The 26,451-nt window shown below is 43.0% G+C and overlaps 2 non-coding genes across 2 annotated transcripts; both read right to left on the bottom strand.

Moving 5' to 3' along the window:
* Positions 1-16,819: 16,819 nt before the first annotated feature.
* Positions 16,820-16,929, bottom strand: LOC141645076 (small nucleolar RNA R71). The gene has a single exon (XR_012544669.1). It is a non-coding gene; the product is annotated as a small nucleolar RNA R71 (small nucleolar RNA).
* An 8,110-nt stretch (positions 16,930-25,039) lies between these two features.
* LOC141645061 (small nucleolar RNA R71) lies at positions 25,040-25,146 on the bottom strand. The gene has a single exon (XR_012544655.1). It is a non-coding gene; the product is annotated as a small nucleolar RNA R71 (small nucleolar RNA).
* Between the last annotated feature and the right edge of the window lie 1,305 nt (positions 25,147-26,451).

Genomic DNA, 26,451 nt, shown 5'->3' with positions numbered 1-26,451 from the left:
AACCTCCACTCCATGCCGGTATCGGTCACCTCGGCCGCCGCAGGCTCCGGTAAGAGAAACTGAAGCTCCTCGCCACCCGGCCCCTGAAAGGTGGTCTCCGTCGGGAAAGCTGGGGGATGAGTCCTCATCAGCGGGTCGACTCCCTACCATTTGGATCCACATCAAAGATGACAAACCCTCCTATCAAGGGAGGCAATGAAAATAAAAGAAAAGAGGAAAACATACCTCAATCGGGTACCAAGCAAGCCTCGACAACCGGAAGGTGTCGTAGTCGGCGTCCCGCAGCAACAACTCCTCACCTCCCCGACCGTGAAGGTGCTCCTCAACCTCGTCAGGGGTCGACTCTTGAAACAACACCTTAGGCGGGTCAACCAGCACGACGAAAGTCTCGGTAAAGCACTGACAAACTAAACGCTCGCCTAGGTACCAAACCGGCTCAATCGCCGTCTCCAAGTACGACGCGAGGAATCGCGAGGCCGCAACGCTCCCGATGGCGGCCAGGTACACACCCGTGTAGTGCTCCCAAGGCCGCCAAACAAACTGCATTCAAAACAAAGCTATTCAGCTAACTGGGGGACTTCATAAGCTACCTAGTCACCCTATCTCTATCCATCTCTACAAGGGAGAATGGGGAAGAGAACAAGAACTTACATCAGCAACCCGAAGCTTGTTCACGCGACGCCTGCAGTCCTCGTAAGTCGACTTAGTCGATTTCTTCTGAGCCACCGTCCAACCCCTCACAACAGGGTAAGCCGAGGGAACACCGTCTGTAGTCCCCAGACGCAGAGGAATGAAGTAAGCATACAACCAAGCCTGTAATCAAACACAGCAAACATAAATCAGCCAATTTCTCAAAAATTGCCAAAATAAAAATCAAAATCAAACTCAAAAAAATATACCACGAAAAAAAAACTCGTACCTCAAAGATGAGGCTAGGACCAACTAAGGCAGGAGCACTACCCGCTCCCACTGTCTCCGGACGCACCGCCGCATGCAAGTACCGGGTGAAACTCGCCAAAGCCGGCGTAACCCAGTCAAACCGACCCAAAGTGTCAAGGTCGGTGAGGAGAGGAAGCACCTTGGTCGACAAGCGCTCGCCCTTGTCGCCAAAGTACGTGGCACCCAAGAAGTACCACAACCACAGCCGCGCTTCCTTCGCGTCGGCCTCAACCTCTGCCTCCGGGCTCGCTAACGGCGCTGGAGCAACACCTGCCACCCTCTCAGTGAAGTGGTCCTTTACGTACGAACTCGCAATCAGGTACGGAGTGACGTCGGAAGGCTCCGGCAAAGTAGTACCGATCAAAGTAGTAACTGTAGGAGAGGACACTCTCTCCGGCGTCGCGGTAAACTCAATGGGCAGCTCGCTGCAGGGAAGGCCGGATACCATGGGAAAGTCCTCTAAAGTCACGCCGACCTCCCCAAACTCCATGTGGAACGACGACGTCATATCCCAATACCGATCCAACATAGCGCGGATCAAACACAGGTTCGCCCTAATCGAGGACCTGTGAATGTCCCGCCAAGCGGCCACCAACGGCCCAAAAGCCGACCTCTCTATCAACGCCCTCGACCCTGCTCAGAGAACGTCGTAGAGACCCAAGCATATAGAAAAGCCCGAGAAAGTCCTCATGGTGCCAATCTTCTGAAATCAAAGACAGACAACGTCAGAATGCCTATTTAGGCCCGATACTTCAAAAAAAAATGACAAGATTCAACCAGGGAATACGACTCACCATGCCCTCGTGAGCACGGTAGGAAAGGTGTCGGTCCAGTCGAAGCAACAACTGGCTGTCGTCAAAACCCTCGGCCCACTCAGGCGCCGCCCGTAAAAGCAACCCCCGCGGGGCCGTAACTCGCCTGGCCCTCCAACTCGCGACGTCGACGTCGTCCTCGGCAGTCTCCGCCCTCCGTCTCTTATGACCGCGAGACTCAACGTGGTGGGTGGGTCCCAACTCAACAACCCTGGCAACGTCCTGCAACGTCCGTCTGGTCGCCCGGGGGCGACGCTGCCTCCTAGAAACCCTCCTCCCGAAGGTACTCGCCTCAGCCCCAGTCTGAGCTCTCCCAGTGCTAACAGCCCCAACTACGGGCTCCTCACGCTCCTCGACGGCCCCGGAGGCCCCAACGGTCTGCTTAGGAGGTCTCTCCTCCTCAGTGACGTCCTCCACAACCACGGCAGGTGCGCTAGCCGGAGTGCTAACCGGCCCAGCCCCGAACAACTCCTCGAGAGTCGCAGCAAGGGACCCAGTCTGTCCCGAACACTCCCCTACAAAAAAACGCCAGCCGGAATTTTGGCATTACGACGACATGAAATGGATAAATCCAAGAACAAAAAACAACCTGCATTGCAAAAACAAGGGCAATCCCGCCCGAAATCCAACAAAACCATTCACAAAAAAAAAACAACACAAAAACGACTCGCCCCTCTTTTCAAGCAAAAGACGAGTCAAAATCACAAAAACGACATTCCAAGACCCCTACAGGGTCCGCCAACAAACCGAAATACATTCCCGACACAATGGGGATTTTACATTTCCGACACAATGGGGTATTTTTCTACGGTTCAAAAAGGCAATTCATACGCTAATTTGAGCCAAAACCGGTCAAAATTTCAAAACGACCGCAAAAAGGCAAACGTGATTTTATCACGGCTCAAGGTGACCTAAATTATCAATGAGGTCCATTTCAAGGAAAACTGACTCAATTCAAGCCCAAACAGGCGCTTATTTTGTCAGACATAAGACCGTCGCAAAAGGCAAAAATCCAATTTTTCCCACAAACATCCAACGAAGGTCCTTAAATGGCAAATACGGGTTTTCCCAACTATAATACAACCTAGTGGGACCCACTACCCAAGAAAATAAACTTGGCATTGTGAAATGAGACGGTTTCTCGCCTCACTCACGTTTTTCGAGCATAGGGAGCGGGAACGGGGACCAAAATGCAAACTAAAAGCACCCCTATACTCCTAAACAGGTTTCTAACCTAATGCAAGCATCAATTTCACTCGAAATGGGCTCAAACAAAAACGCCCAATTCGATTTTTAGGGCAAAATTCGCCCTAATTCAATCAAGCTAAAGATCAACAAATTTGAACGGATTCAAGAGGAAATACTTACCTTGAGATGACATTGTTGATGAAGGCGAGAATTCGAACAAGCTAGAAGGTCCAACAATGGCGGATTTGGCTTTGTTTTATCGAAGAGAAGGAAGACGAGGTTATGAATGATATGCGGCTTGACCTCGCGTCTTTTACAGAAAATAGGGAAGCCCCCTTGGTTCGCCAGGTGGCTCGCGCCTAAAGCAGGCCTCCCCCTTGTTCTTTCAGCGGATTTTGGGTTTTAGCCCAATTTCCCGTGACAAACTTCAAATTTTCTTTTGACGATATTAAAGGTCGTCATTTTTCTCAAAAACAAATAGTGAAGGTTTAAATTCACTATTTTCGGGAATTTTCAAGCAAACGACAATCACCGCCAATTTCAAAAATAATAGCAAAAATTCAAAACCCGCTATTTCCCCAAATCTTAGACGACGACAATTAAAACCGTCATTTTCAAAATAATAGTTGGAATTTGAATTCCACCATTTTCACCACACATGTCAACGGCGGCACATAAACCGTCACTTCAATCAATAGTGAAGATTCCAAATTCACTATTTCCATCAAATGTCAACGGCGGCACATAAACCGTCACTTCAATTAATAGTGAAGATTCCAAATTTACTATTTCTAACAAATGTCAACGGCGGCACATAAACCGTCACTTCAATTAATAGTGAAGATTCCAAATTCACTATTTCCAACAAATGTCAACGGCGGCACATAAACCGTCACTTCAAACGCAATAGCAAACTCAAAATTTGCTATTTTCCTTCAAAATTAAAACAAACGGCGATCAAAACCGCCACTTCAAGTTCAAAGAAGAACGACGAATGGTGAAGATGCCAAATTCACTATTCTTTCAAGTAGCAGCAGGGGGCTTCCTCGCGAACCCGCTCATTCCAAAAACGGTGATAGTGAAAATCCATACTCACTATTTCCGCAGCGGCATCACGAGTTCGCTACTTTCAAAACAAGCCCATTCGACGCGGCTGATCCCATGGTCCATTAATAGACCTTACCACGGCTGGCGAGCCTTTGTCCGCAACCTTTCCAGGATAGATCCCGAAGATGCCTCGGGTACATTTCCTTACAACGGCTGGCGAGCCTTTGTCCGCAACCTTTCAAGGACACATCCCGAAAATGCCTCGGGTATATTTCCTTATCTTGGCTGGCGAGCCTTTGTCCGCAAGCTTTCAAAGACGCATCCCGAAGATGCCTCGGGTACATTTCCTTACAATGGCTGGCGAGCCTTTGTCCGCAACCTTTCAAGGACACACCCCGAAGATGCCTCGGGTACATTTCCTTACAATGGCTGGCGAGCCTTTGTCCGCAAGGTTTCAAGGACGCATCCCGAAGATGCCTCGTGTACATTTCCTTACCAGTGGCTGGCGAGCCTTCGTCCGCAAACATTCAAGGACAGATCCCGAAGATGCCTCGGGTACATTTCCTTATCAGCAGTTGGCGAGCCTTTATCCGCAAACGTGCGAGGACATATCCGAAGATGCCTCAGGTATGACTCATTCTTATGGCTGGCGAGCCTTTGTACGTAGTCTAACGGACTTTAAACGACCCGCACGGACAGTCGACAGACTCTAAACTATTCCCGACGACAGGTCCTTGACTCGTACCCTCGAGTCGCCTTGACGTCGCCCTTCCCGATGGCAGGTCCTTGGCCCGAATCCTTTCGAGCCGCCTCGACGTCGCTTGGGTCTCCAGGTTGTAATCTTCGATTGACCTAGGGGCTTTACTTTGACTTTCGCCCTGTCCAAGCCTCAGTCAAAGTGGGGGCTCTGTAGATACCTAGTATCTGCTGAGACTCCAACAAACACCCGATGATTATCGGACTACAACATGTTTTGGAATCGCGGCGTTTGATCGACAGTTTGTGTACAACTTTACGTCGGAAAACTTAAAACGATTTCGAAAATAAAACATTTCAAAACATTTCAAAAATACCTGGAGTGTTTAATGCACGACGACGGGGTCGCAATGACACTAACTAGAGTCAAAACTGACACCGGACCAAAAACCGACTCAAAAATTCAAATCCCGATTCCAACAACGAGTCAAACCGAGTCAACCACCAAAAACAAAACATTTCAAATCTTCTACCTTAAGTTTTCCCGGATTCATGTTGGTCAAGTACCAAACATGTGACTACAAAAACTAGGATAGAACAAATCATGATTGCGTTTGTTGTGAAAGCGACAACACAGCTCGAAGACCCGTGACGTGGCTCGCGCCTCTTTGAGCAGCCCAGGTGGCCACGTCGGTAAAAAATCACACAACCAATCATTCTCCTATAAATACCCCTCAAATGCCACCCATTTGAGACTTACGCGAGTGTCCGCCCCCTCTTTTCTCCCTTAAAATTCTCGACTCGACTTCTTAAGTCACAACCCGACGCGTATTTACGACCTACGGATCATAAACACGAGCCTTACACATTGTTTGGTAACGTCATCGTGCATTAAATCACTTGACCGACCACTTCGACCACTACACCATCACTAAACTTTTAAAACACTCTTTTGCTTACCAAAACGGTTTTAAACCGAGTTTTTTCCGATCAAACGAGTTGTTACACTTACGTCGGTCACTCGCCATAACCAAACATGTAAGTATGAGGGTGTAAAAATCCTCTTTTATTATGTTTTCATTTGTTTCATTACTCTAACATGCTAAAACATGCATAACATGAACCAAAACATGGAATAAACGAGCCAAAACTGATTTTTGGTCTGAGGCAGAAGCCCCTTAGGTCGCCAACTAGCCCGCGCCTAAATGGGGTGCTCAGACCAGAGATCAATCGTATTTGTTCTAGTTATTTCCTTTAATCCATTTTTCATATTTGTAATCGGTTTTCACCATTTCAAATATTTTCGAACCATGGTCATTTTATTTCACATGTTTTAACCATAAAGCATTTTTCACCCTTGGTTCCTCATACCATGACGGTTAAATCCGTGTTTCGGTGATAATATTTGGTTAATGACATTTAGAAGGTATTTGAAAGCCTTTTATTTCATTTCTTTACATTTTCAAACAAACATATTAGTCACCAACACAAAGTCATCCTTGGTTCTACATACCATGCCGTATTTTAACCCGGGTACGATGATGAGTACCGACTAATAACATTCAAATGGACTTAAAACAATTAGTCCATAATCATTTTCAAAACTATTCATGTCAAGTTTGTCAAACCGAACCCGACACCGAATATTATCAAAACAATGATGATTATTTGAGTCTAGTTCTTCAAATCAACGAATGCGGTCTAAACGACCCTTTCAAATCAAACCGGGTTCAAACACCCATTTCCAACACGTTTTATAACGTTTTCTAAAAGGTCAGAACACGGCACATAAAACGTGGGCTAACCCACGCCTAAACAGGCTCTCCTTTTCTTATTATCAAAACTAGAGGGAGGCTCCTTACACCGCCGGCTGGCTCGCGCCTCATATAGCCGTCTGGTACAGGGCCTGTTCCCTTCCAGCATTGGTCTAGGACGATCTCGAATCCGGTTAACCATGATATAGGACGGATAAGATGACTATTCAAATCATATTTGCAAAATGCCTTACTAAGACAAATGGATCATGTTATGCACCCTAAACCTAATACGGTAAATGGATGTTTAATTTCCGTCTTGCATGCAAATCAATCATTAATCCAACTCGACATCTTATACTTGATACTTGGATTAAATCAACCGACGTAGAAAGCTCTCACATGTTAGGTTTAAATCATTGGATGCGCATTCATGCATTTAAACCGTTTTATCAACTTTTGCATTCAACCAACCAAGATCGATCAGTAGAGGCCGCTAAACGCGGGCGGGATTGGGTGTCTGATTAAAGGGCTTCCCAATACGTACCTTCACCTCCAACTCAGAAACTTTGGATAGTGGACGACCTTATCCAGGGCGTACGAGAGTCATTCTAGAGATAGGATGCTAAAGAGGGACGATTTCCTTATCTTTAGTACCTATGTCAAACGCTGCTTTGTGCTTCGATTTGACCGAGGTATAAAGTGGAATTCGAACGGGTTTCAGGCATTCCACAAATGCTTGGTGGCAACTCTGAACATCTCTAATCGTTTCGAGACCCTTACCGAGACGAAACCGACCGATCTAAAACGATCCGGTCGAAAGCATTTTTACGCCACCGAGCGTGGCTTTCAAAAAGACCGTTGTACATCCACAGATCGAAGTGGGCTTACAGGTGGGCCATGTCCACAAGCGGTAAGTAGGGTCGATCTCCACAGGGAGGCGGCCACTATCTACTTATCAATTTAGTTCGTCTGAGGTCACAAGATGGGGGGTTTTAGTTGTTTGGACTAAACTAATGAGATTAAGGGAAGAGAATTAAGGATAAGAGAAATTAACAAGAAAGAGAGAAAACTAGGATTGTCGGGTCATCAACGAACATCAGTTAATTGTAGCTAAGGTCACAGATCAGTCGATGTGTCGGTCTAAGGGGCAACGAATATCTCCTTCCGGTCTCAATTCGCCCTAAAATACTATTAGCTTAGCTTCCGCCCTCACTAAAGCATCCTATTGTTCACTGCGGGTCTCACTCCTTCCAACCTTCCGGTCTAGGTCAAGGCTTACCAAGGTTAAAAAGGCTAAATGCATCGATTCAAATAGCTAGATACAGTTTAAGGTAGTGATTAACAACATAGACTAAACAACAACGAAAGGTCCGTAAACTAATTAGCAAGTAACATCGGTTCATTGACTTCCATAAATCCTAGCAGGGGAATTAGCTAGAAAGGAATGAGAAAAGAGCAAGAGTAAGGGAAAGAATAATAATAAGCATTAAATAAAGGAAATAAAAGGGAAAGGGAGAGTTACAGAATAAATTCCTGAAAAATGGAGAGAAGCAAAGTAGCAGCAGTAACAGGGGAAAAATAATGTGAAAAAGTGTGTTCTTAGATGTTCTGTCGTCTTCCTATTTATTGGAAAGGCGATTTTATTTGACCTAAAAACAAATTAAAGCTAAAAATCCCGAGCCCAATAGAGATTTACTCGATCGAGGACTTTTATATCACTCGATCGAGCAAAACCAAGCTAAAACCTCTCGATCGAGTACTTTAGGTACTCAATCGAGCACTTATTAAATAGGCACTACCCGATCGAGTAGAAAAGGGAGTCGATCGAACACAATTGTACTCGATCGAGTACTTTCCAGCGCACAATTCCTGCTTCGCGCACTGAATTTCAAACGATTGCCATTTCTTCGTTTCTTGGGCAAACGAGGCTTTCCGGTGGCGTTGGAAAGATAAGAGGACAGATTTCATATCCAATTGGAATAACCAGAAAATCAGTTGAATATCTAGAGATATGGCTCTTCAAAGTAGGCACTAGCAATTTGAAGTTCTTCCTTTGCTCGCCTAGCAAACTTACTTCTTTGCGCATTTCGAAATAGTAGTCGTAGGGCTCCGACTCAACTCGTCTCCTAAATGCATGCATAGGGACATGTTTTAGGCTTGATTATGCTCATTTCCGGTTTATACCTGCAAATAATACAAGATAAACCAAAGTAGACAATTCGGGGGACATTTGTAGCTAAATACTACACAAAATGCATAGAAATGCGTGCAAATGAAGTACAAAAAACCTATATAAAATGCACGTATCAAATCTCCCCAAACCAAACCTTTGCTTGTCCCCAGGCAAACTAAATTTAAAATAATGGAACGGAAATGAAAATTCAGAGCTAGCTATAACTTGTCTACTTAAACCAATTTAATGCAGTCAAAAATTAACAGTCACAGCTACAACAGTCAATACGCAAATGAGTTGTTTGATGTCCATAAATAAAGCTGACCTAATGACCTTGCAAGACCAACAAAATCGGACTCTCACGTGGTCACTCTTCTGTTATGAAGCAAAGGGTGAATAATTATGTGTAAGAGGGAAAGAGAAACAGTCACTCACCTAAACCGCGACCTACATAACATGCATGTAACAAAAATGATAGACGATTCAAGTACTACACATACATTCCAACCAACAATGTCCGTCACAGCCGAGGGCTTACAAATAGTATGGAAAAGTGAGGTTCAGGTGAGAAAAGGCAAAATAAATTATGGAAATGTGAAGGTAAAGCGTCAAGCTAGTTTCTAAACAAGGCCATATAAGACCATCCGAATCTCAATCGACTGTAAAATAAAGTACAAGTGCCCTTCATTGGCACACAACTCACTGTCCAAATACACTATCTCCTAAAAAATATATGAATAAAACGGAGGAGGGAGACCGTCACAAGATAAAAATAAGCACAGACGGTCTCTTATTTCTCAGCTAACTCAAAATTTTTTCGATTTTTTTCTTTCTTTTTCTTTCTGCTCACGTGTAAGTCAATCTTTTTTCATTTCTTTTCATTTCTTTTTCTTTTTCACACGTGTTCTTTTTTTCATTTTCACATTTTTTTCTTTTCCACATTCTCTTTTTTTTTTACCAACTCCGAACAATGAAAATGAGTCAAACTCGCAAAATGATGACATACCACAAAAGTCACACTAAACTAGCTTGACAAGGCAAGCTAAATTTGTGGGTGTAGCTAATGGGTCAAAAAGGCTATATTTGGCTAAAGTGGAGCTAAATGGGTGAAAAATAATGAAAGAAAGGGAATTTGTATGCTCCTCCCAGCATGTGACATCGACCACAAACCCGAATGTATGCAATCGACAAGAAATCGAATTTCATAAAAGTGCAAAAGTGATAAACATGCTATGCAAGGAGTATTACTCTCAATTACTATGCAAACTGGTCATGGATGTCACCAGTTATATGGCTTTAAATCTCAGAAATTATAGAGTAGGTTGCCAATTTATCAGGTCAAGTCTAAACAGTCAGCTATATTTGAACAAAAAACTCGTAGATTATGCGTAAGACTCAGCTAATAACCGTCAATTAGATGCAAGGCTCAAGTAAAAATGACAAGTTAATGTGCAGTTTCATCACGGAAATCTACCATTCCGACTCAACCTATATGCAAAAATAAACGATAATATTTTTGATTTTTCGTCAAATTTTTTTAAATTTTTATGAGATTTTTGATTTTTATGAAAATAAACAACAATGCAAACAGAAATTAAACGTGACAACAGAAATACAATAAAAACAATATACAGACACGGATATGGATGCATAACCTCCCCAAACCAAACCGTACAATGTCCTCATTGCACCCAAAAAAATAAGGAAAGGAAATGCAAACTAAAAAGAAGAGAGTGGAGATGCGGAAAAACTTACAAGATTATGCGAATAGGGACCTCCCCAAACCAGCCAGCAACATGGGAGGTCACTAATAGCTCCAGAACAACGTCACAGGAAGCGAATCAAAGCAAGAAAACTCGATCGAGAGAGTAGATTACTCGATCGAGTGAAATGGGCTGTGGAAGTGCTCGATCGATGGAAGTAAAGAACTCGATCGAGAAGACCGATTATTAAACAAAATAAAAACTGAAATGTTCGAAAAACAACCAAAAAGCTTAAACTCCGGTTGCCTCCCGGACAGCGCTAGTTTCAGATAGGTCCCAGCTCGACCTTCTTTTCTTCAACGAGCCTCTCTAATTTGGCCTGGTCAAAACATCTCAAAGCACGCAGCAACCTATCAAATAGCTGCGCATGTGCTACACAAAACTTTAAGTAGCACCATAGTATAATAGCAACATAGGAAAATAACATGTATAAACGTTTAAGCCTAATAAATTTCCTATGATAGCTCCTAAATTTGTCCACAAAATAAAGGAGCTCATGTGAAATTAGGAATAGTCTAAGGCACCGTTTCAGTTTAACGAGTTTTTGATGACAGGTACGGTGAAAAATCATTAAATAATTCATCTCACCGGGAGGGGGTAGAGCATAGGAAGAAGAAAAAATAGGAGTCATATGAGATAGCGTACTATTAATACTAACAACAATGAAATTATAGCTAACTACCTCAGGTGGGTTGCTCTGAAAGTCGGAATCATTGACAAAAGAATATATTACCTCTTCCGTGCTAGGAGCAATTACCGACTCAGCTGTCTTCTCGTCACACTCCTTAGTGGAATCCGTCCCGTAAATCGCAGTCTCAAGCGCATCTAGCTCGGCTTTAAAAAGGGGAGATTCACCGTAACCATTATCATTGTCAAAATTGTCATCTAAGACGAACCCAAGTGACAAATCATTGCTCTTACTAGCCAAATCAGTCGATCGAGTAAAATTAGTACTCGATTGAGAGCTTTCCTCTTGATAATCACTCGATCGAACACAGTGAACTGCTCAATCGAGGACTTCCTCAACACAACTGTTCGATCGAGTGGAATCATCTGTTCTATCGAACGTTTTCTCTGGTAATCCATTCGATCGAGCACTATTACTAGCTCGATCGAGTGATCTTTGCAGTGCATCACAGAAATCTTCATAACTCGCTTCATTTTCGGATAGATCTTCGTACTCCGAGTCATATAAACTATCAGCAACGATAGGCAACTCGGGTCCTCCCTGGGAAAGACCACCCTCCGCGTGCCTAAAGTTCGTCTCAGTGGCTAGCTGAGCTATTTGAGACTCAAGCTCATCGATTTGAGCGTACGTATGTCTATCATACTCTTTCTTTTTGAATGCAAGTGTCTTGATCAAAGATTTTAGCTCCGCAATCTCTTCTTTCTGTCTATCAGGAGGAGGAGCTTGTTGTCGCGGTGGCTAGACGAACGAAGGCTTTTGATAGCCTCGTTGATAAGGTAGAGGTGGCGGCACAACTACAGCGGAATGGCTAGCTTGTCTACGGTGCTTAAACGCGTAGACCTCGTCGTTCTCTGCCATGCAAATAGCTGCATTGTGCCCAGCAGCACCACATCTCCCATAGTAAACCACTTGTTGCGCCATAGGATGGAACATAGGTGGAGGTCAAAGGTACTCAGGCCTTCCCTTTGACAATCTTTTACCTAGAACTGTCTAGGTAGGACCTGTAAGACCTATCAAAACAGCACTAAAGAAAAAGATGAGAACGGCCTCAAGGAATAAAATCCTCGAGGCTAAAGACAGACAAAATTAAACAAGTAAATAAAGTAGTTGCCTCCCCGGCAACGGCGCCAAAATTTGATACCGTCGTTTCAGTACCAAAAATAAATACCTAAGTACAACTAACAAAAGTCAGCGGTAAGTAGGTTCGATCTCCACTGGGAGGCGGTCACTATCTACTTGTCAATTTAGTCCGTTTGAGGTCACAAGATGGGGGTTTTAGTTGTTTGGACTAAACTAATGAGATTAAGGAAAGAGAATTAACGATAAGAGAAATTAACAAGAAAGAGAGAAAACTAGGATTTTGCCGGGTCATCAACGAACATCAGTTAATTGTAGCTAAGGTTACAGATCAGTCGATGTGTCGGTCTAAGGGACAACGAATATCTCCTTCCGGTCTCAATTCGCCCTAAAATACTATTAGCTTAGCTTCCGCCCTCACTAAAGCATCCTATTGTTCACTGCGGGTCTCACCCCTTCCAACCTTCCGGTCTAGGTCAAGGCTTACCAAGGTTAAAAAGGCTAAATGCATCGATTCAAATAGCTAGATACAGTTTAAGGTAGTGATTAACAACATAGACTTAACAACAACGAAAGGTCCCTAAACTAATTAGCAATTAACATCGGTTCATTGACTTCCCTAAATCCTAGCAGGGGAATTAGCTAGACATGAATGAGAAAAGAGCAAGAGTAAAGGAAAGAATAATAATAAGCATTAAATAAAGCAAATAAAAGAGAAAGAGAGAGCTATAGAATAAATTCCGGAAAAATGGAGAGAAGCAAAGTAGCAGCAGTAATAGGGAAAAAATAATGTGAAAAAGTGTGTTCTTAGATGTTCTGTCGTCTTCCTATTTATAGGAAAGGTGATTTTATTTGACCTAAAAACAAATTAAAGCTAAAAATCCCGAGCCCAATAGAGATTTACTCGATCGAGGACTTTTATATCACTCGATCGAGCAAAACCAAGCTAAAACCTCTCGATCGAGTACTTTAGGTACTCGATCGAGCACTTATTAAATAGGCACTACTCGATCGAGTAGAAAAAGGAGTCGATCGAACACAATTGTACTCGATCGAGTACTTTCGAGCGCACAATTCCTGCTTCGCGCACTGAATTTTAAACGGTTGCCATTTCTTCGTTACTTGGACAAACAGGGCGTTTTCAGTGGCGTTGGAAATCTAAGAGGACAAGCTTTCATCTCTAATTGGAATAACCTGAAAATCAGTTCTAGAACTCGAGATATGGCTCTTCAAATTAGGCACTAGCAATTTGAAGTTCTTCCTTTGCTCGCCTAGCTAACTTACTTCTTTACGCATCTCAAAATAGTAGTCTTAAGGCTCCGACTCAAATCATCTCCTAAATCCATGCATAGGGACATGTTTTAGGCTTTATTATGCTCATTTCCGGTTCATACCTGCAAATAATACAAGACAAACCAAAGTAGACAATTCGGGGGACATTTGTAGCTAAATACTACACAAAATGCATAGAAATGCGTGCAAATAAAGTACAAAATACCTATATAAAATGCACGTATCACATGCCTTAATAAAGCTCATCAATCTTCCCTTTCCTTTTTCCACTATCCATCACAGCCACATATAACTCATGTCCTCTCCACCAAACTCATACCCATTATAAGATGCTACTCTTATATCACAAGATTGGGTAACTTACGCATCAGGACCAACACATATGTAAAACAATGCATAAAGGAGCAAAGGAACACCTTTCAATTAAATATGCAATGATATGCGACGAGGTAAAAATATAAGCATATGACCCAAAATAGGGGTTACTAGATCGAGTACAACTTACTCGATCGAGTAGGTGAAGATCAGAAGCACGTATAATAAATTACCAGGACTACTCGATCCAGTAAGGAGTACTCGATCGAGTACCAAGAGGTGCACTCGATCGAGTAAGGGCTACTCGATCGAGTACCCTACGCAGTTCTCAGCACAGTCCAATTTTCGTAAAACGGTCATATCTCACTTGTTTCTTGGTCATTTTGGGCGTGTGGCCTAATCGTAAGAGAACAAGCTATCACCTCCAAGTAGAATCATATCAAAATAATATATGCACCTAAAGTTATAACAGTTTAAAGACAGCTTCTCTGTAATCGGACAACATAACTACTTGATTTTTCTTCCAAACAACTTAAACATCAACAATGCAACCAAAAGAGACTCGGTACTTGTAAAACCAGTATCCCTAACCACATATTACTATTCACAAAAGCTGAACAATAACATCCATCATGTTCATACAATATTCAACTTACCAATCATGTACTACCCGTATGTTTTTATTCTATAATTTTACGTAAAAACAATAATATAATATACAACATCAAATTCCCCATTCATATGTTACTAACATAACAACATTATAAAATTCACTTCCGTCATAAAAACATGCTTAAATCATGAAATCATATTGATGTGTTTATTTTATATATACTCTTACCCCTCATTTGAGCTCGGTTTTGATTGCATATCATACTTTAATTAGTATATTTGTGAGCTAATCTGGTGTTCTAGGTGTGTTGCTTGTATTTTATCACATTTTGTAGGAATCTAAGCATTTAGAGGCTTTTTCTTATCACATTAGCAAGCACCAACTTCACTAAGCTAAGTGGAAGCAAGATGGACCATGGTAGAAAATTATCAAATGACAAGGACCAAAACAACCATTGAAGAATGTGTTTCCAAGCCCAAGCAAGAGTGTATGCGATAATGCAAAATGATCTTACAAAAAATCCCAAAACAAGTCCAAACTTATGAAGAGAATTCCAAGCTTAGGATACTCCTTTGGATGCTCTGAGGAAGAATTATGAAGAATTAACCGGAGGCATTAAGGGACATTTATCGCATACTTAGAATTCCTTGGAGCATTTAAGCAAGGAATGAAGAAATATGCCCAGATACCTACGGCCCCGATCGGGGCTGGCAACCCCGATCGGGGTTGACCCACTCTTGGAATTTTACGTTATGCCCCTATATTATTATAAATCGGGGCCTTAATCCGTCATTGTAGGACATCTTTCATACGTCTTTCATACACTATTTCACTCTCTTTTAGCCTTAAGCACAAAATTCTCTCTTAGGTTTCATTTTAGTTTTAATATTGTTAAGCATTTGATACTTGCTAAACATTTGGTTCTAATTTATTCAAGCATTTGGTTCTCAATTGTTCTTCCTTGCAAGTTCCATTTCTATTTCGATAATTTTAATTCTAGTTTATTTAGTTTACGTTTTCATTATTAGTTATCACATAGTTTCTTCATTAGTATCTCAATTACATCACATAGTTTAACATTGCATTTTATGATTGACCATTTAGTTTATGTCATTTCCATAATCATGTCTAGTATTTCATACATCAAGTTTGCTAATTTACCTTAGTCTAGAGACTAGGAAAGCCATGCAATAACTAATATATGTGCAATGATAAATTAGGTTGATATAATATTGTCTAATTGTTTATATCACATGCTTCTATCGTCACGATTAATCTTTGTTTAGAGGCCTTATTCATTGATTAAGTTTGTTAATTTGTTCTATAAGTCGAGAGGCACATAACCGGATTAGACTAAGCATGTGTAGTAGGATGACCTAGTCATAAACGAGAGTTTCTCTAGGATCCGGTCTATGGTTGACACTAATATCGTGAGGTGTGTGTATTTAAGCCTAAACAATTGACAATGTTATTATTTATGAGTTTAGCATGAATTTATATATTTACAATTGCATGTATGACCCGACTCCCCTAGACTCCTTTAATCATATAATTTACATCGTTTTATTTGCTAATCATCAAACCAAACCAATCGTAATCGACCTTGAAAGAAATCTATTCATAGCATTTCATAGCGCAATTCCCGTCTCCTTGTATTCGACCCCTATTACTACATTAATTTATGTCTAGGGAAATTATCTTTGTTAGGTGTGGAACATAGCCTATCAATTTTTGGCGCCGTTGCCGGGGAGCACGGTTTTATTGCGTTTAGATTTGTTGATTTTTATATTGTTTTCTTTTGTCTTAAGGTACACTTGTTCCTTGAGACCGTTACTTATCATTTTCAAGAGATTGTTGTCTTATGCCCAGGTCTTCTCTTATTGGAGATTTGCTTTCACTGGATTCCGAGCCCGAGAAAACCTTTCGTAGAAGACGATGTTTTTGGAATGAAGTGAAAGAAGCCGCTTCTCCCGTGCAAGTTGAAAGTTCAATAAAGTCTTACTTAGATGATCTTAAAGCTCTTGAAGAGGAGGAGGTTGCTAGTTCATCATCTCCACCACCACCACCACCATCTCAAACTAAAACGATGGTGAAACTTTCTGATCACTCAAAGCCCACCGCGACTATGCTTCCGGCCAGTATTACAACTACTCAAATTACCGAGCCGAAATTCGAGACTAAACTGGCTTTTATTATCCTTGTGGAGAGGAAGAAATTTGGGGGAAGTCCTTTGGAGGATCCCAACTTACATGTGCAAAACTTTTGCGATTATTACTCCAAGATTCGGCAAACGGGCGTCCCTCAAGCCCAAATTAGGGAAATACTTTTCCCTTTCTCTTTTAAGAACCAGGAAAAGCTATGGATCAATGGCCTTGATCGCACCGCCATGGGGATCACCAATTGGGAGATATTGGCTCTTGCTTTCTATCAAAAGTTTTTTCCACCGAAGAAAACTCAAACCTTGAGGAGCCAAATCACCGGATTCCGTCAACAAGCTCTTGAGAGCTTATATGAATCTTGGGAGAGGTACAAGGAGCTAGAAAGGCAATGCCCACTGATGTATCACTTTTATATACACTTTTATAACTCCTTTCATAGAATTTTATATACCGTTTCCATGCCTTTATGCCATTTATATGCCCTTTTATAGTGAATTGTCGATACTGCTGCTATTTTATGTTTTAATGCAGAAATGACGCATTACGAGGTGAGTCGAGCTAAGATGAGCATTGCGGATATGGCATAGTGGAATACACGAAGCATGACATAAGAAACGAGGGGACTTGGAGATAATAAGTAAAGGAAAGATGAGAACAAGCTGTGAATCTGGTTCCTCGATCGAGTGCACTAAGGCTCGATCGAGTAATCGTCCTCGATCGAGTGACCTGAGGCTCGATTGAGGATTCTATTTTGACGGATTAATTTCTGTAATTTCCTAAAACACATATTTTGTATTATAAATTCAAAACTCGTAGAATTTATTAGGTTATGCTTTTATTTACTTTCAGACGGCTGGAAAAATTGTTTTTAGCTTTGATACTTGCTTCTTAATCTTTCCTTGTTGATTACTATGGTACTAATCATTCTTCGTTAATTAATTCATTCAAGTTTTATGCTTCTAATTATTTGTTGTTGTTTTATATCTTTAATCATGTTTTCAATTATAATCGTTGTTATAGTTAGATTTAATATGAGTAGCTAAATCCCTCATCTAGGATGAAGGGGATTTAGGTAAATTAGAAGGGGAATATTAATTGATTTCTAGTAACATCGCATGAATTATCGTTTGATTATTGTTCTTATTCTAGTTAATTGATTTGGGCCTGAATTGATAATTAGTGTAGCGAATTAATACTTTCACCGACAGGGTTAGAATTAATATAGGCTACGATAATCAAATAGATTGTGTCTAATAATAGCGATTGCATGTTAAAATGTGTTAAGCTAAAATAGTCTTCTGTTTAGGGTTCCTAGGGTTCCTGTCAAAAAATCCTTGTTTTCTGTCTAATCTTCTTCGTTTTTCCTCCTCTTTCTCGAGGCTTTGCTCACGATCTTTGATCGTGAGTTGGGTTCTTGAGCTTCGTTTTTTTGTTTTGCTTTTGTTTTCGTTTGCGTTTGCAGGTGTCAATGGAGAACGGATCACAGGGCCATCATCGGGACAGGAAAGAACCTATGGGGTCGAAGGAAGGGCTGTTTGAATGGGAGGAGGGTGAAGATCCGGATGTTAATGCAGAAAAAGATCCATCTTATTGGGAAATTGTGGGCAACGAGGGCAATAAATGTTAAGGCAGCCATAGACACAATAATCAAGCTTTGGAATCCATCGAAACCTATTATAGGGAATGTTATCGACTCAAAGGAGAAAACGTTTATCTTTCGATTTGGTGCAGAACTTGATAGGGCAAAGGTGATTGAGGGGCAGCCATGGCATTTCGATAAATTCATGTGGTGTTTCGATATACCAAATCAATCGGGTAAGGTATCTGATGCCTCTTTTTTTTTCTTTCCCATATGGACGAGGATCTACGACCTTCCCATTGCGGGGCGTACAAGCCAGTTGAATGCTAAATGGCTAGGAGATAGTTTGGGGACGTTTATGAGGTCCGAGCATGGCCCTAACCCCGAGCTCGATAGGGTCATTAGGGTGCGAGTTTTATACGATATTCGTGTACCTTTGAAGGCTGCGATTCCTATTAAAGTTCGAGATGGCCGGACCATTAGCTTTAGTGTTAAATACGAGAGGCTTTCAACTTATTGTTATGGGTGTGGCATGATTGGACATGGGGAAAAGGACTGTGAGAACGGTCCATATGAGGAGGAAGATCTTCAATTTGGGGATTGGTTACGAGGCTCGCCATGGAAAGTTGTGAAAACAGTAAAGGAGGGCACAGGAAAGGCGACACGAGATCTAAGAGCGAGTTTTGATGAGGCTAGCAGGAAAGACTCAGAGGAGGTGATTAAAAATATGATAGCAAAACTTGAGAACATTGCCTTGAGTTTTCGTTCGAAGAAGAAAGAGCACGGGACTGTGGATAAGAGTAAGGGTGATGGGGGGGGGGGCGGAGAACAGTGGGTCGTTGAGATATGGGGAGCAGCAAGGAGAGGAAGTGATATTGGTGGATGTGGGGACTGGGCAGGGGCAAGGTGATGGAGGTGAGGAATTGAGGATACAGAATGGTAGAGGAACGGATAGGGGGTGTGTGAGGAAGGAGAAACGCATCCAGGAGGGGGTAGTGATGGAGGAAGGGAGCGGGAATGAGGGTCTAATGGGGCCTGTTATAGGGGTCAAGGAGGATGCTAAGGGTGGGAAGAAGGGGTGGACAAGATGGGAGATACCAGTAAGGGAGGGAGGCGTGGTTACTGTTGAGGAAATGGCTGTGGGAAAGGGTGAGTTTCTGAAGAGGAGAAGGGAGGAACAACATGTGGAAGGGGGACACAAGCGAGCAAAATAATCTTTAGACGGAGGCGTCATTATACCTGAGGCGGAGGTTAACGGTGGTCAACCCCGCCGGGCCCAATGAATATCCTAAGCATCAACTGTCGGGGCTTGGGCCACCCCGACACGGTCTTGGCTCTTCGGGCTTTGATCCGGAGAGAGGCCTCGGCCATTCTATTTTTATGTGAAACTAAATTGAGTGGTCGTGAGCTGAGGAGGATGAGGGAGAGGTTTGATGATTTTTACGGTATAGAAGTGGATAGTGTTGGAAGGTCGGAAGGTTTAGCTATGTTATGGAAAAAGGAGATCGACTGTACTTTCATGTCTGCATCCAATCACCACATGGATTTCAAAGTTAAGAGCGCAGAAGGGGAGTGGAGAGTCACGGGTTTTTATAGATGGCATGTGGTAGCTGATCGCCATCTTTTATGGGAGCTTCTTCGTCTACTTAATAGACAATCCAATTTGCCGTGGGTTTGCATCGGAGATTTTAATGAAATATTGTTCTCAACGGAGATGAAGGGGGGTAGCAGACCCCAATGGAAAATGAACAATTTTCGTGCTGCTGTGGACGATTGTGGCCTGCGAGATCTAGGGCTGGACACCGGTCCAAAACCGGACCGGACCGGAACCGGAACCGGTTTGGACCGGAACCGGAATCGGCAAAATTCATGGACAGGGACCGGACCGGATTACAAAAATTACGGTCCGGGACCGGACCGGTTGGACCGGAATTACCCACTTTTTCAAATTCCGGTCCAAAAATTCCGGTCCATTGGACCGGATCGGACCGGAATAAAAATAAAATTTTAAGAAAAAAAATGAAAATAACAATAATTCCGGGCATTCCGGTCCAAACCGGTCCGGACCGGAAAATTCCGGTCCCGGACCGGACCGGACCGAAAACCGGAATCTTTGAAAATGGTGGACCGGAGACCGGACCGGAATTTTTAATTCCGGTTCCGGTCCACTCGATTCCGGTCCGGACCGGTCCATTTTTCCGGTCCGGACCGGATTATGCCCACCCCTAGCGAGATCCTCCATGGGAAGGGTACAATTTCTCGTGGGATAATGGCCAAGTGGGAGATGCTAACAGACAGTGTATGCTCAATAGAGCTTTGTGCTCATCTAACTGGACGGATATGTTTCCGTATGCACGCCTTTTTACCTCAACAGGGAATGGTCCGACCATGCGCCGATCAAGCTTGTCTTAAATAACAGGGTTGAAGGGGTGAATGGGGGTCGTGGTTTCAAGTTTGAGCAAATTTGGGTCGGGGAGGAAGGATGTGTTGAGGCTGTGGAGAGAGGGGTTGCGCGAGGTAGGGGGAATTTGGTGGATATTTTAGAGGAGTGCGCAAGTGAATTGAGAAAGTGGAAGGGTACGAATATCAACAAAATTGGCCGTGGGATTACGTCGAGGCAGAGACAGTTATGCCGATTAGATGCTTTGGACAGAACAGCGGAGAATGTCCGTATGAGACGAAAACTGGTGGCCGAGATAGCGAATTTAAGACGACAAGAAGAGCTATACTGGAGACAACGGTCAAGGGCGCTTTGCTTAAAGGATGGGGACAAGAATACTAAATTTTTTCATACATGAGCAGGGGAACGAAAGCGAAAAAATCATATTGCTAAATTGATTGATGATGAGGGAATTGTGAGGCAAGGGGATGTTGCGGTGGGTCGTGTAGCTAATAGTTACTTCCAACAGCTGTTCATGACGGAGACCCCGACTGTCGAGGAGGACATTTTGGATGGGATACGTAATCGAGTCACGGATGAGATGAATGAAACTCTTAGGCGGGAGTATAGTGAAGAAGAAGTGCTTGACGCTTTGAACCAAATGCATCCTCTAAAGGCACCGGGTCCGGATGGAATGAATGGGTTATTTTACCAAACTTATTGGGGTACTATAGGGCCGATTGTGACGGAAACTGTCCTAGCTATTCTGCGAGGGGAGAGATCGCCTGCTGAGCTGAACAAGACAAATATTGTGCTTATTCCTAAGAAGAAAGGTCCTGATAAAATTCGTGAATTTAAACCGACCAGTCACTGCAATGTGGCGTACAAATTGGTTTCGAAAGTACTTGCTAACCGTCTGAAGACCTTCCTTGGCGAGATTGTCTCAGAAAACCAAAGTGCTTTCACACCTGGTAGGGCCATTTTGGATAATGTTATGCTAGCTTTTGAAGTTTTCCATTATATGAAGAACTTACGAAGCACAGAGGGACTTATGGCTCTAAAACTCGATATGGCGAAAGCTTATGACCGAGTTGAATGGTCGTTCCTTAGACGAGTTTTGATCGCTATGGGCTTCAAGATAGGAATTGGGTGGCGCGGGTAATGGCATGTGTCACTTCGGTGGCTTTCTCAGTTCTCATCAATGGGGTGCCCACGGAGGAGTTCCGACCAACACGGGGGCTGCGACAAGGGGACCCCATCTCCCCTTACCTGTTCATCCTTTGTGCCGAGGTATTGTCGAGCTCTATGAGAAGGGCGGTCGAAATGGGCAGTTTACATGGGGTCCGGATAGCTATAAATGCCCCTCCTATATCGGACCTTCTATTCGCGGATGATAGCATATTTTTTATGAGGGCTAGGTCAGAGGAAGCTGATACGGTCAAGGGAATTCTGAGTCGGTATGAACAAGCCTCGGGGCAGCTGGTTAGTCTTGAAAAAACTACTATCTCTTTTAGTAAAGGTGTGCCCATACAGAAGAGGAACAATCTGGCTACGAGATTGGAGGTTGTGGAGGTTGACGAACAGGAGAGGTATTTAGGGCTCCCGACGGTTCTGGGTCGATCCAAAAAAGTCCTCACGGATATCCTAAGGGATAAGTTGAGTAAGAGGTTAAATGGTTGGCGTGGAAAAACATTGTCTAGGGCGGGTAGGGAAGTTCTTATAAAGGTCGTGGCCAATTCACTTCCTACCTATGTTATGAGCATTTTTAAAATTCCCGTCAACTTTTGCGAGGAGCTTAGATCATTGATTTCAAGATTTTGGTGGGGGCATGACGAGGGCAAGAAGGGGATCAGCTGGGTTTCATGGCGGAAATTATGTCGATCGAAGAGTCTTGGAGGCATGGGTTTTCGGGATTTCCATTTATTTAATATGGCACTCATTGGGAAACAAGTTTGGCGATTAATAACAGAGCCAAATGGTCTTTGGGCGCGAACTATGCGGGCTAAATACTACCCTTGAGACGATGTTATGTCTGCTAGAATTGGTCATAATCCAAGCTATACATGGAGGGGTATTATTGAGGCACGAGATATGTTGAAACATGGGTGACGGATTCGGATTGGGGATGGCCTGTCCACACGTGTGTGGGAGGATGCGTGGCTGCCCGAGACACAGACCGGATGCATTGTTTCTCCACGGGTTCCGGGAAGGGAAGAAATGAGGGTGGTTGAGCTTATGGAGTGGGAAGGTGGAGGGTGGAATGAGGATCTGTTACACACGGTCTTGCTTCCTTTTGAGTGCGAGAGAGTTAAGAACATTCGACTTAGCTCTTTCATGCCGGCTGATTTGTGGTACTGGAAGGAGGAGAGGGACGGGATTTATTCGGTTCGATCTGCCTATCGATGTCTTGCTGGGGGCCGTGAGGAGTTACAAGTGGGCGGAGCTTCGAATTGGGAGCGGGAAAGGTGGCTTTGGGTTAGGTTATGGAAAGTCCCGATATGGCCCCGTGTGAAGCTTTTCTTTTGGCAACTTTGCAGCGAGGCTCTAGAAAAAGAGCGAATATCGCTTCTCGAGTTTGAGGTGAGTCATCCTTTTGTTCTTTATGTAATAATTATAATGAGTCGAGTCTTCATCTTTTCCGTGATTGTGCTTGTGCTGAAGCTGTGTGGGAGGGGATTGGGCTAGGGGAAGAGGGCAGGGAAGGCGGAGGTATTAGAGATTGGGCGGAGCCTAGGTGGCGGGAATTGGGTCATCGAGAACATGCTCTTTTCATGGTGGGGTGCTGGGCTATATGGGAACATCGCAATAAGGTGGTTTTCGATATGAGGCAGGTGGACGTGATGGGGGTTATTCGACGGGTGCAGGATGTCATGAATGAGATGGAAGGTGGGGGTTTTGTTCGGGAAAGGCAGGATGGTGAGGGGACGGGTAGAGTGGCGAAGGAAGGAGGAAGGGCATGGGTGGCACCACAACCGGAGTATGTGAAGATAAATGTGGACGCAGGAATTACGGAGGGTGAAGGCGTAAGCATTGGAGTTGTTTATAGGGGCGAGAGGGGTGCGGTTCTTTGGGGTATTTCGCAGGTAAGAGAACAACAATGGGACTCAAAGATGACGGAGGCGTTTGCTATCATGGAAGGGATTACTGAAGCTGCGAGGCGAGGACATACAAAGATTGTGGTGGAAAGTGATTGCTTTCTAGTCATCGATAGGTTGAAGAAGAAGGACACGGGATGGAGCATGTTTTCTCTTGTGCTGCAGGACATTTTATTGTTATGTATTTCATTTTCTTCTGTTATTTAGTCGTATACGAGTCGTAAGAACAATAGTGTAGCACATTCTTTAGCTCATCTGGTACCTATAGTAGTCGGTAGATTTGTGTGGTCGGATACTTTACCACCGACTGCGAACAATGCTGTTTGTTTTGATTCTCGATTAATGCAGTAAGGCCTTCGGGTTTTCTCCTAAAAAAAAAATAATAGCGATTGCATGTTAGATTTAATCTAAAGGACATAATAGAATTAACCAATCTTGTGACCTTAGATAATTCAATCAACCTAGAAATTGATTAACAAATCCCATATAATTGACCTAGTGAACCGGAAATCCTAGACCTTTAATATTATTGTTATACACCTCTTATTTACTTGCTATTTAGTTGATAGATAACAAACAAACCAAAACCCCCAAGAAAACGGTTAACTTCAGACGATGTAAATATTAGCAAACTGATTATTACCGCCTCCCTGTGGATTCGATACCTGTCTTACCACTAGCTATTTTTGTTAGTACTGAGATGGATTTATTTTGATATTGGTGATACGACTTTAGCCTTATCAAATTTAGCGCCGTTGCCGGGGAGGCAACAATTGTCTTGTTTGTTTCTGTTTATTTTGTCTTTTTGTCTCAGGGAACCTAGTTCATTGAGACCGTTCTCACACTTTTCTTTTTAGTTTCGTGTATGCCTAGGTCAACTAGGTCCGAGATTCTTCCCTTAGATCCCGAACCAGAGAAGACTTTTCGCTACAGACGAAAGTTTCAGCAAGAAGTGGGTCAAGTAGAAGACTTGAGTATACTTGACGTTGAGACGGAGCACTCTATTACTTTGGAAAATCAGTCCTACGACGAGGACACCCTTTCCGACCTTGAAATTCCGGTTGGAATTCACGTTCCTGAGATTACCATCATGCCTACTCTAGCCAGTCTCTCCGAGCCTACCTTGGCTTCTATCCCTCAATGATTTAAGCTCCCAACTACTAATAATGGCACTTTTGAAATTCGTCCATCACACATCAATTTGGTGGAGCGGAATTTATTTGGAGGGGCAGCTGCTGAAGATCCTGCGACACATATGGAGAAATTTGTCACTTATTGCTGTTCTATCCCTTTAACAGCTGGAGTGACGCAAGATCAGGTAAAGCAGGTACTCTTCCCCTTTTCTCTGAACGATGGAGCTGCAGAATGGTTGAGAGATTTAGATATGGCGGATGAAGGAATTACTAACTGGAATACTTTAGCTCTTGCTTTCTACAAGAGGTACTTCCCACCCCAGAAAACTAATGCGCTGAGAAGTCAAATTACTAGTTTCAAGCAAAGAGCTACTGAAGATTTGAATGAAGCATGGATTTGCTTCAAACGTTTAGTCCGATCAGTTCCCCATCATGGTTTCCAATAGTGGTTTCTTTGCAACCAGTTTTATAATGGGTTGTATGATAATCATCGTGCTCTGTTAGATTCTTCAGCTAATGGGAGGTTTCAGGACAATACTAATGATAATACCGCGTGGAAGTTAATTGATCAGATTTCCACCCATTCTGCTAAGTATGGAAATCCTAGGGGAAGTACGCGAGGGAATGGTGGGGATAATGCTCTTGCGGCACAATTAGATGCTATTTCTGCCCAAATTGATGAGATGAAGACTACCAATCATTGGGTAGTAGAGAGAGAGCTCATGCTATGAGTCAATAACAAGAGGAGTCTTGTGCTAGATTTGGATTAGACGGTCACAAAGCAGCTGAGTGTTTGAGCACATTAGAGCAGGTTCATGCTTTTCAGTCTTATAGACAGGGTACACAAGGCACACCTTTCTCCAACTTTTACAATGAAAGAACGAAGGAGCATCCTTTCCTTCAATGGTCTAGTCAGAATGTGAAAAATTCGCAGCAGCAACAACCACAAAAGAATACTTATATACCTCCTAACAATCGTGGTAATCAACCACAAGGAGGATATCAAAGGCAGAATCAAGGAGGACAGCAGTTTAACAATCAATATCAACAACCTCCTTAACAAACTCCTCAGCAAACTCCTCAATAAGCTCCAAACAATGAGATGGCGGAGTTGCGCAATCTTTTGCAACAAACTTTGTCAATGCAGCAAAAGCAGACGGCTCAAATTTCTGAACTGATTGCCCATAATAAGATGTTGGATACTCAGGTGGCTCAGATGGCAATTCAAAATCCCTCAAAATAGCCCAAAGGTCTTCCTCCTCAAGGTAAGAAAGCTCATGAGCAAGCTAATGTCATCCAATTGAGGAGCGGTACTACTTATCAAAATCCGGAGTTGCCAAGCCATGATGAAGAATTTCCCACTAATGATGATGAGGTACCTTATATACATCCTAAAGGATTGGGTAATTTGGAGCTGAGTGATGATGAAAAAGATGAAAAAGAAACTGACGAAGTTGAAACACGAGCTGAGAACAAAATCGAAATAAATAAAAAAGACGAATCTACTAAGGTTCCTTGATCGAGTGGCACCAGACTCGATCGAGGAACTTCCGTGCTCGATCGAGTGACATCAGGACTCGATCGAGGATCCTCCCTGGCAGACAACGGTGTTTCAAAAAGTGATTTTAAAGCAAAGGAAGCCGAGCCAATTACTATTGTGCTACCTTTTCCTCATCGTCAACAAAAGTCTAAGCTGGATAAGCAGTTTGAATTGGTAAGTTTATGGAGGTAGTGAAGAACTTAC

Source organism: Silene latifolia, chromosome 2, assembly GCF_048544455.1.
Source record: "Silene latifolia isolate original U9 population chromosome 2, ASM4854445v1, whole genome shotgun sequence".
NCBI lineage: Eukaryota > Viridiplantae > Streptophyta > Magnoliopsida > Caryophyllales > Caryophyllaceae > Silene > Silene latifolia.
This window is presented reverse-complemented; position numbering and strand designations above follow the sequence as displayed.